Raw genomic sequence first — 12,553 nt, 5'->3', positions numbered from 1 at the left:
GCCCCGCCCTGCCGGTGATGTCATGAGGGGACGTCGCGGAGCCAATGGGAGCTCGGCGGCGGGGCGTGGCTGCGGTATTGTCTCCCGCGGAGCGGGGCGGGACCCGCGCCCGCATTCGAGGTCGCCGTGCGGCGGGTCCGGAGGGCGGCTGCGGGCCCACGGGCACCTTTGTAGCCCCTTCTGTGGGCCAACCGCGGCTGGTTTGAGGCCCCGGAGGAACTTCGCCTTCAGCCGGCGAGAGAAACGCCGGAATCGGACAAGGCGTGGCACGTTTTGGGCTGAAAAAGTGAAAAATAAAAAATAAAAAGCCTAACTCTTTCTTGCATACCTGTTGGAGCTTGTCTCCATACTTTTTTCGCCTCCGCTGCACTGCAGCAGCAAAACATGCGCTGCGGTGTTCTATTAGCACTCTCAAGCCTACATTTCCAGCTCAGACCTGCTTAATCATATTTTAATACATTCTAAGCACAAGAATCATCTTTCCATAGCTCAGGCACGTGAAACAAGGCTCAGGGGACTGGATGGTGATGACACAGCCCACAGCCACTTTCAAGAAGCAGAACCTTCCTTTAGCTAATGCTGCCAAGCCTGTACTTAATGGGGCTCTGCTTTTGGGAACGCAGAGGGCTGGCGTGGAACTATGCTGCTACTAAAGAGTGGCTTTTTCTGGGCACGGTCTGGCAGTGAAAGTTTGAACAGCCATAGGAATGAGATATCTTTTTTTTCTATAAGTGAAGTTATGTTCTGTCTTACCAGACACCTGCACCTCATTTTGGAAGATTTTTGGATCCCCCTCCTAGCACCTCTGCCTGTTCCCTCATAGACATAAACTGAGGTGAGTACACGGTGGATGGCTGAGGAAGGAGGGACAGTTCAAGAACAACAGTGAGAACAATATATTTGAACCAACTGAGGAACGCACCTGTATCTGCACTGCTGCCGAGGAGAAGATCCAGAATAAATTTCGGTAAAGTCTATAATGGATTGTGCAGAAACTATTGACCTTGACTATAAAACGTCAATTGATTCAAAGCCGTAAATTTTTCAGTACTGAAAGTATCTTTGCCATGCAGCTGGCCAGCCTGGTAAGGACAGCTTTACACTAGGACCAGGGAAGGGAGATGAGAACCCACAATCAAACAAGAAAGTGGTGGAGCGGGTGGGCAAAGAGGGTGCAAAATGTTGTACCTCATATTCAGCACAACAGAGCTGGAGGGGGTCCAGCCCCTCCAGCTCTGTTCAGCCCCTCCAGCTCAAGCACAGTGTGAAAGCGCCAAAGAGACAGCGTGGCAGGGCAGGCACTCACACTTTTCCTGGAGAATAAGGGGGCTTGGGTGCCTCTCTGAAGTGCCTCTACACTAAAGCACACAGCATGGACAACAAATGTGATGAGTTAGAGATCTGTGTGCAGTTGCAGGGCTATGGGCTCCCTGGGATCACAGAGACACGGTGGGACAGTTCACACGATTGGAGTGCTGTGATGGAGGGATGCAGGTCCTTTAGGAAAAGCAGACTGGGAAGGTGAGGAAGAGGAGTTGCCTTTTGTGTGAGAGAGCAACAGAAATGTACAAAGCTCTGCCTGGGGGTGGATGATGAGCCTGCTGAGATCTAAAGGCTCAGGAATAATGGGCAAGCCAATATGTGTTATGTTGTGGTGGGTGTCTGCTAAACACCTTCTGATCAGGGAGAGAAGCAGATAAGACCTTCAGACAGCTGGAATAAGTCTCATGTTAACAGGTCCTAGTCCCCAAGGGGGACTTCAACCTCCCCAATATCTGCTGTAGGGACAACACAGCAAGGGACAAGCAATCCAGGAGTTTTGTGGAGTGCACTGATAATAACTTCCTGACACAAATAACCGAAGAGTACAAAAGGGAGACACTCTGCTAGACCTGATACTTAAAAGCAAGGAGGAAGTAGTCAGGGTTGTGATGGCTCAGGGCAGCCCTAGCTTCAGTGACTGTGAGATGGTGGAGTTCAAGATCCTGATGAAAGGGAACAAGGCAAATTGCAGGATCACAGTTCCTTGGTCTTCAGGAGAGCAGACTTTAGTCTCTCCAGCTATCTGTCTGGAAGAATCCAATGGGACAAGGTCCTGGAGAGAAGAAGAATCCAGGAGAGCTGGTTGACTTCTGGAAATCATGTCCTCCAGCCTCAAGAATGGTTCACGCCAACAAGCAGGAAATCAAGCAAAGGTGGCAGGAAGCCTGTATGGATGAACGAAGAGCTCCTGAGTAAGCACAAATGTAAAAAGGCAGCATTAAGGAGGTGAAAATAGAATCAGATAATCCAGGGGCAACACAGAGTTACTGTTCCAGTGTGCAGAGTTAGGAAAGCCAAAGCAAAGGATGTGGAGAACAGTGAGGACGACACTACAGGTCCATCTGCAACAAAAGGAAGTGTAGGAAAAATATGGACCCACTACTGACTATGGCAGGGAACATATTAAGTGACAAAAGGACATGGAAAAAGCTGAGGTACTCACTGTCTTCTTCACCTTGTTATTCACTATTAAGATTTGCCATTAGGAATTACAAGCTTCTGAGACCTATTGGGAAGTTTGGACCAACAAAGACTTACTCTTGGTAGAGGGAGATCAGTTTGGGAAACATTTAAATAAATTGAACATACAGAAGCCCATGGGCCTTGATGAGATGCACCCAAAATCCATAGGAGCTGACAGATAGCATCTCTCGATAATCTTTGAAAGGTCAAGCCAGTCTGGGAGGTTCTCAAGGACTGGAAAAAAAAAAAGTCACTGCTAACTTCAAGAGGGGCAAGAAGGGGGATCTGAGGAACTACAGGCAAGCCAGCTTTACCTCAATTCCTAGAAAGATGGTGGAATGAATTATTCTGAAAACCATTTCCAAACATACTAAGGTCAAGAAGGTGTCTGGGAATAGTCACCATGGATTTACGAAAGGGCAGTCATGCTTGACCAACTTGATAGCCTCCTACAACTAAGTGACTGGCTTGGTAGATGAGGGAAGAGCAGTTAACGTTGTTTATTTTGTGAAGCCATTTGAACTGTCTCCTATAGCATCCCCATAGGCAAACTGGTCAGATATGACCTAGATAAGTGGACAGCGAGATGGAGTGAAAACTGGCTGAACTGCCAGACTGAAGGGCTTGACATCAGCAACACAAAGTTCAGAAGCCAGCCACTGGTCGTGTATGCCAGTGATTCATCCTGGGACCAACACTGTTTACCATCTTCATTAATGACATATAGTGAGAGATTGCATTCTCAGCAAGTTTGCTGATGATACAAAACTGTGAGGAGTGGCTGATAGGCCAGAGGGTGGTGCTGCCATCCAGAGGCACCTCGACAGGCTGGGGAAATGGGCTGATGGGAACCTCATGCAGTTCAACAAGGGGAAGTGCAAACTCCTGCATCTGGGGAGGAAAAACTCCAGGCACCAGTACAGCAGCTTGGCAGAAAAGGACCTGGGGGTCCCGGTGGACACAAAGTTAAATATGAGTCAGCAATGTGCACTTGCAGAAAGGGTGTCCAACAGCAAGCTGGGCTGTTTTAGGAAGAGCGTCAAGGAAGGAGATCAATTGTCATGAGACACATCTGGAGTTATGCATCTGATTCTGCACTCTCCAGTGCAAGAGAGAAATGGACAGACTGAAGTGACTCCATGAAGTGCCATGAAGGTGGTTAAGGAACTGGAGCATCTGTCATATGAGGAGAGGCTGGGAGCTGGGATTTATTGTCCTAGAGAATGCTCAGGGGAATCTTATCAGTGTATATAAATACTTGATGGAAAGGAGTAAAGAAGATGGAGCCAGGCTCTTCACAGTAGTGCCCAGTGACAGAAAGAGACGCAATGAGCACAGAAATTCCATCTAAACATAAGACATCTAAACATTTCTCTGGAACAAGGGTCCCAGGGAGGTTGTGAAATCTCCATTCTTGATGATATTCAAAACCCGAGTGGACACAACTCTGATCAAACAGTTCTAGCTGACTGAGTAAAGGACTGGACTAGACAACCTCTAGAGGTCCCATCCAATCTCAACAATTCTGTGATTCTGTGAAAATGAGAGGGAGGCTCTGTGTGACTGGCAACACCAGATTGATGGTTTATTAATCTCGGTGCCACAGTACACTATCATGTTCAATTGCAATTACAACAACTACAAAACCAGCAGATTTTTGCAAAGGTGAGGTAATAATGTGGTAAATGAATACCACTTTCAAGAAGAAAGGTAATTGCAGTCAGAATGGACAGGGTTGTTTACATATTAGGTTAGTGGTGTATAACACAATGGAAATTGATGCATAATGTCACCAGTTTCCCTCATTTTTTTTCGTCCACAACAGGAAATACTAATGGATAAAGAAGTACCATATCTTTGCTGGGCATTTGGCTGCTGTGACCTTGGAAAAATACTTTGTCCATATTTGCAAAAGCGGCTCTCAATTTGCTCCAATGAATTGACTTGCTTATGAACTGTGGCTCTTTTTCTCCCCTAGTGCAGAAGCCTCAGCTGCTGGGAAATGTCACGAGCATGGACTGGCTCAAGCTTTGCAACACATGGCATTACTACATGTGGCTTTTGCAATCACAAAATGTCCAGAATTGAGCTGGCACTGAGATATTTTCAACAACTTTCTTGAATTTTGTGTTCCTGGCTTGTTGTCAGTCTTTTCCTTTGACACATTTCTGCAATACTTAATCACAGGCAGTCTTTGTTATTGCTCATGCAACTTGTAAATATACATTTCTACTTGCTATAGGCATAACACCTCCTTTTCGGCAGCAGCAGGCATCTTCTCATTACTGGTAGAACTGCAACACAACTGCATCTCTGTGGGATCCACACAGGCATTTAGGAGCTTTTTGGGTGCCAAAGTATTCCTGGCAATATACAAAGAACCAGCTTGAAGCATTCTTGCTCGCCTCCTGAAGGCACCTGGACAGTCCTTGCTGTATGGGAATGTAGCGCAAGATTGGCGAGGAGGTTAGTTAAATGTAAATACGCTCAAGTGACTTGCACCTGTCTGTAGAAAAAGCGCATACATCACACTAATTGTTTTACTGACCTTCTGTCCTTGATGAGTAGAACCTCTGTGTTAGATAACATAGGCCTGTGAGAAACTCTAGGCACCTTATCACTATGTCTGAGATTCCTGCTTTGTTGTGGGAAAGAGCGGGAGGCTGCGCCTGCCTGAAGCCTTGAAATACAGGCGAGCTCAGCGGGCCCAGTGATCTTCCAGCAGGGCTGAACTTACCAGCGCCTGCGTCCCCGCTTGTGTCACCACTGCCTGGGAGCTCAGGTGCGACTTCAGCGATCCTCCAGTAGAGAGGTAACTAAAATAAAACTTGCTCTTTGCAATGCATTCGTGGCCTCTGGCTCTTCTTGCGAAGTGCCTGCGTATGTGTACACACTTGCCATGCCTTCTTCCCACATGCATACAGTGGCTTCCTAGGGCTTTATGGTTATTTCATTAAGGATTTTGAGCTTCTATTAGGAAACTATCTGATTCTTAGATGCTATAGTACTGGTCTATCTGGAGAGACCAGTTTTGGGGAGTATAGCTCCAGGTTTTAAAACAGAGTACCTAAAGAGAGGGACGTGTTTATGTGTCTAATAAGTGCCCTCATCTACAGCAATGCTGAGCATCTGTGAACACACAGTGAAGCAAATCACATGTCAATTACTTAAATGTCAATTCAGAATCCTACACAGAATCACAGAATTGTTTAGGTTGGAAGGGACCTTCAAAGTTCATCTAGTCCAACCCCCCTGCCATGAGCAGGGACATCTTCAACTAGATCAGGTTGCTCAGAGCCCCGTCCAGCCTGGCCTGGAATGTCTCCTGGGATGGGGCATCTACCACCTCTCTGGGCAGCGTGCCAGTGTTAACCATCCTGCATTTCAACAAACACTTTAACAAATGTTAGCCATCAATATTATCTAAATACATATGGGAATTTCCTATTGTATTTTTTAATATAGCTCCATAAATTCTAAATGTTCAGAATTACAACTGAAAGTCAAAACTCCCCCATTCATACAAAGGCAGCGCATGTGCCCAGGGACACCCGTGAGCCCCTCAGCAGCCGAAATTCTGCCGGCAGCACCACAGCTTTCTCCTTGCTTGCATCCTACCCTGCCTTCCCAGTTTCCAAGGCAACAGCAGAGCCCAGGCGATGGATGCACAAGAGAGGCAACAGGGATCCCATAACATTTTCTTGTCTATCCATAATTTCCCATTGTTCGAAAAAGAATCACAAATGTACAAATGTGAAAGCTGCTCAAGCATACAATGTCTGCCTATGGCTTTATTCTCACTTCTTTGTGGTGGGTGATGTCATATATTGCTCAGGCATGTATATCAGAGACTACATGACATTCTGAGTCTTTCTGTTGTTACTGGAATGAGCATGCTCTCTTCATTAGCTTATTGTTTGCCTTCTACCTGGTAACTACGAAATTCCCACCTGATGAAGACTGTCTGAGTTTATCTTTGGAACCTGATGCTTAATTGCTTGCAATGTGTATTAAGATAGAAGAATATTTCTGCCAGCAAGAGGGTGGAATAATTATTAAGGTATTTTTAGTTCTGGTAATAAAATACAGAAAAGGAAAATCTATTTTTAATTCAAAATTACATCCCACTGCAGGCACTAGAAGCAGTTAAATACTACAATGCTGAACATGCTTTTATGAATGAGCAAAAGCAGTTTCATTGTAGAGTCCTCTGTACTTGTGTTTATTGTACCTGGGGGGGTTGTGTGTTTAGCTAAGAACAAAAGAGGAGAGGGGATGAGCGTGAGAGAACATCACATTACAAACCGATTAAGGGCACTGTCAATTCTAAAATGATCCATGCTTCTTTTGAGGGAAGAACTGTTTCTTCGTGAACCTAATATTTCTCTCACACCCTATAGTTTCTCTTGTGAACTTAGATTATAACCTCCGAGAGTCAGGAATTTCTACGAATATAGTTGTACAGGACACAGCAAACAGAACCTCACTCATCTGTCTTTGAAAGCTACTGTAATAAACATAATCACATGTCACAAAATGACTCCAGAAAGGGAAAAATATGTTGATCATCATCAGGCAGTGATTTACTGAGAAGGAAGGCAAAACAATGCAGCTTCTCATTATTTCCACTTGGCACACCAGATGTGATGGGGTAGCAGCCAGATGGCTCCTGCCCCCATCCCAGCTGCATCTACCTTTTAAGATTGCCCAGTAGATGAAATGTCTGCTGTCTCCACGAACTGGGTCCTCCAGTCAAGAAATGACTAAGATGCCAGCATCAATATAAATGAAATGCTGTCACATTTGCACGTGCTGTTGAATGCACGTTTTCCAGGGTAGCTTATTTCCTGCACGTCATTGAGAACAAGGCACAGATAGTGACTGTGATCTGCTAGTCACCGTTTCTTTTGTTCCCTTGCCTCCTTGCTTTATCTTGCAATCCAATAGTCACTTGTAACTCAAACTGACACTGAGCAAACTCTAAACTTCACCTGGTGATGTCTGCTAAGAGATGCAGTAGTCTGTGGTGAGATTCATTGTATGTTGTTTAAAATGGCCCAGGTTCCTCCTGGGACAGTTCAGAGTGCCATCACACCAGGTGGCTGGATCTTGCCCTGCTCCCTCCTGCCTGCCCATTCTTCCTCCTTTGTGCCACTCTCCCTCTGGCACACTCCCTAAGCCAAGAAAAATCTTCTTCCCCATCCCTGGTTTACTGTCCCTAACTGTGGAGTTTAAGGAGATGAACTGACTGGTAGAGGAGTCAGACATGCCCTGCAGCTACCTAAGGGAAATAGTATCACAAAGGTAATACCCAAAGCAGGGCAAGGGGAATAGGACCATCCTTTTTTGCAGCTTAAGGATACTGAATCAGGCCATCCCATGGAGCTACTCACTTCTGCAAGAGCCAGTTTTCCCAATGCCCTGGAAATCTCTAATCCAAGTTTTCTCCTTGTCTGCTAGGGTGGAGCTGGAATCATAGCTGGAATTTCCAAAAACCAGCCATACAATGAATTTATTAACAATAAGACCAGCATTATGCTGGATGCAGAGAAGCAGACTGCAAGAAGTCAATGCTTGAATTTCATTCAATGTTTGTAAAACTTGTTGTGAGACCATTTGAATTCTGCTTGAAAACCCTGATTAATTATTCACTATGAAGGCAGGCAGTATCTTTCTATTACATTCATGGAAAATGTGGAAACATTTTTCAGTGCAAAGCAACAGAAAACAGTTTAATGAACAAGCTACACAGCCTCTGCCAGGGTAGCCATTTTGTCCTCTGGAGCAAGTGTTTTTACATTCTGCTTAAGCTAGATTATTGTTAACATTTCTTTTTGAAATTATAGAGGCATTCTTACCAACAAGAAAAGAAAATATGCTTTAAACTTACCAAGGAAGCCATGTGAGAAAAATAATCTGATTATAAGAGATGACATATGGATAAATTGAGACCAGCTAGAAAATCTCTACCACAAAAAATCAAATACTAATAAACAAGAATTTAACAAAGCTAGCTTGACTTCCCCCCTTATGAGTGCAATTCTGCCCATAAGGGAAAAATTATGTTGAGGAAGAGGGAATTACCTACTCTTAAATTATTTCCTTGTTTTTTTGCTTAGATACTGTAAATAGATAGCCTTCTTACATGCACGCTTCCAAAAGACACAAATTTTCTTTCTGGCAGATTCACAAATAAAATACTTGAAATTGGACTGAAGCTAGGAGCAGGGAAACAGTTTGCTTCTTGTTAAATTGCTCAGGGAGAGGAAGGAGTTGCCACCCGCACTGACTGTGTCCTTTGCTGGCAGAATGGCTGCGGGGGGGCAGACTTTCACAGCGCCCCCCCCAATACCCTCCCTGCTCCTCAGCTTCAAATCCTCAGAGGGCGCCAGCTGGACAAATGTCCAGTAGAGTTGGGGCCAATTAATGTCTTTTTCCAAAATGCACCATGGCCTCAGGCACTTTCCTGTGACCAAATGCTTCCATTTTGAGTTTTCCTGTAGGCAAGCTAAAGACAACAATCGTCTAAAATGGAAGTATCTGAGATCCCATAGTCTGCTCTTTCCCGACTTAATAAATAACAAACAGATCAGAACGGGTGATTGCTGGAGTATCAAAGACAGGTTCTTAGCGTGAACAAATTTTAGAGTGGAAGGGGGAAAATTCTCAAAAATCTTTTTTTAGTCACATACAAGATTAGCTTCTAATACTTATTTATGAATGTTTATTTTGAGTTGAATAAAGGAGGAAAAAAATAACCTTATTTGGATTACCTCAGGCACACATATCACATCAAAAGAGTCACGAGCTTTGTTCTGTGGAAATGTAGAAGCATCTGAAAAATACACTGGAAGATCGAGAAAGAGATTATTTGTAAATGAGAAAAGAGTGCCTCCCTACAACAAGCAAGTTCAGGAGAATAACATTACCTATAGCTCCTAGGCAGGCTACCACATCTGAGTGGTCCCTAAAAGTACACGTTCATTATGCTTTAATGTGGAATGGAAAAGTAGAATAACATCCCTCGGGAGAAAGGGTGTGTACCAAATATATGGAGCAGCCACATAATTTTTCCAGAGAGGATTTTTATTTTATCATAGCTTTAGCAAACAAAAATATTAGGCCTTATTAAACAGAAAGCAATAATTGAAGCACCTCCTACTGTGAAGCATAATTTAAGGTAGTTTAACAACACTTCTCAAAAAAAAAAAAAGTAGCAAGACGATGAGTTATGGGGTTTTGGTTTGGTGGGGTTTTGTGTATGTGTGTGTGTGCATAACTTCGTCATGGGGCTTGTAGGGAGCAGCAAAATATGAAGGAAGCAAGGCGAGAGTTCTTTCTGGTGCGGAGTATTGCTAGATGCCCCAACCCTTTCTGGCGAGGCAAGAAAACTTGTCCCTTCAGGCACCACAGCTGTGTTTTGCAGTAGTGCATTGCAAGACTGTCCCTTAAGGACTGTGTCAGTCCATCACAGTTTATATAAGCACATAGTATTTTCATAGATGTCTAGAAGGATCTACTAGGGGTATACTCTTTAGAAGAGTGCAGCATGTGACAATATCATCCATGAGCAGATTTCCCTGCAGGGAAGATTAGAGATTTGCCCCATTTTTGAAGAAAATGGGCTGGAGAAGAGAACAAAGATCTGGATTATTTTCTTCCTTCGGGTTATAAATCCTATTGCTACTTTGGTTTACGGTATTCTCTACCTCATATCTTCTAGAAAGATACATCTGTCAACATGGTTGGCCTCTGGTTTGATTCTTAGATTATCACAGTACTGGGACCATTGTGTGTTTAATGCAACCCAATTTCTGATGTATATGGGCACCTCACATATGTTGGGAAGAGGAGAATGGTTATTGCTTCCACTCGACAAACTGGAAAACATCTGTTGGAAAACAGAAGTATCTATGGAGAACATAGGCCTACATAAATGTTTTGAAGAACTAGACCATATGTTGGACTATCATTCCACAACACTGTTGGTACAATGGCTTAGGCTGAGGTCATAGAACTAAACAGGGAAGAGAAATTAGGAGAGATGGCATCTCAGTGCTACCACACCTCATATAATTTCTATTTAAATTAAACCTACGTAGTAACTACCAGCTTTTACAGCCTTATTTAGGTTTACCATCTTGCCTCTACCAGTGGACATCGTTTGAATTGTTTGTCTTGGTCAAGACATTCTGCTAATGTGCTTAAAAATGCCATGTTAAATGAAGGGAACAAAAAAAAAAGATTGTTCCCTTCCCCAACACCATTAGTTCTAATCGTCAATAGAGGAGAATGCTTCCCTGCAGGCCGCTGCTGATCTGTTGAAACAAAAGTATATTGCTTGATATTATTAACTTCTATCTCAACACAAGTGAGTCTTTGTAAGTGGCTTAAGATGCACACCACTAAGCCTGAGCTATCTATCCTCATTTCTTCCAGACAGTGTGCCTCATGCAAGACCTTTAGCCTTGGAGGTGTTGCTCACCACGTAGACAAATAAAAATCAACAACCAACAGAGGTTAAGGCAGTCAGATTACCTAATCTGAAATCCTTTCTGTGGTTCTGTTTTCTCTGTGAAACAGAAAAAGTGCAACCATGAGCACTTGTGAAGACATCCATTAGTTGTTTGGCATACAGAAGTCTCCAGTTTTTACAGTGAATGGTCTCCTGGGAGACAGATACAGCTAAAACTCAAAGATCCAACAGAAAAAGAAATGCTACTGCAGCTCCCAGGCCCACTGGGACACTCACCCTCCCTTATAGTTGACTTACTGTTCCTACCAAGGAGTTTTCAGCCTCTCCTCTAAATCTTCTAGTATCCTCTTTTCCTGTATTTCCCACAACTCCTACTGATTTTTTTTTAATGATTATGACTGGCAAATAAGCTGTGTAGGATTTATGAAAGGACATGTTTCTGTCTAGAGTATCTCTATTTATGGTTTCTCTTCCTCTAGAAAAAAACGGAATACAAACAACAGCAAGCAATGTAGGATGGTGTCCTAGTTTCTAGGAGAGGAGATGTACTGAAATGTGTCGCTTGGGTAGCTATTTTTAAGGGTTAGTTAGAGACAAAGTGTAATTACACTAAGAATTAGAAGCTAGACATGCTGAACACTCGTGGAACATGCTACAGTCCCATGGCAGAAAGTAAGATCTTTACTATCAAAAATGGGGCTCTCATGTTGTAGTTAAAACTTCGTTTAGATTCATTTGCTGGCTCCCCTTCTCAGCTTCAAAAAAGAAAGCTATATGATAAATGGCTTCAAGTACAACCCAGGTAGGTAATTTCAAGGGAATGTTACTCTGACAACCAGATAAGCTGTTATTTCCCCAAAGGGCTCGGGGCAGCATGTTGTAACTCATTTACTAAAACAACCTAAATTTGTTTAATGCCTAATCCTAGAACTGCCCAAGTGCTAAGAAATACAAGTACTATTGTGGGTATATACAGTTGTATTTGTTTGCTGACAGTTCAGGCAGTTTAAGTGCTTCTCACTCCTCTTTACAGGGTGTACACCAGGGATGAAGCATATAGATAAAAGCTTTAGCAAGTGCCTGTTGTCCTGTGCACCATCATAGATCTCACCATAGGATAATAAGCCCATGAGCAAAGTAACAGGGTACACTTAGAGCAGTGGCTGCAGGCAGCGATCAATTAACAGAGCCAAAATAGGCAAGGTATTAGTTATGCACAGTAGCTCCCTTTTAAGTCTTTATTGCAGCAATGCCTTGCAAGCACTCTACTAAAGGATCACAGAAAATGTTGCACACATGTGGGTACCAGCTCTTTCAGAGCAGTGAGGACCACAATGATTGTAGCATTGGTAGCAGTTCTCAAAGCAACACTTTTAGTACGGGAGCACTCCCATAAGTGGTGTTTGGGTGAACTAAAGACTAAGCTTACAAATCGTGTAGCTGCGATACTCTGTGGGTGATTTTATTATACTCTTGTTTGGTAGGACTAAGAAGTCTCATAGGCCTTATAACTACCAACAACTGCAGCATAGACTCACTCAGGATTCTTGCATCCTTTAAGCACATGGCAAC

This window comes from Caloenas nicobarica, chromosome 2, assembly GCF_036013445.1.
Source record: "Caloenas nicobarica isolate bCalNic1 chromosome 2, bCalNic1.hap1, whole genome shotgun sequence".
In the NCBI taxonomy this organism is placed as follows: domain Eukaryota; kingdom Metazoa; phylum Chordata; class Aves; order Columbiformes; family Columbidae; genus Caloenas; species Caloenas nicobarica.
Note: the sequence above shows the minus strand (reverse complement) of the source record.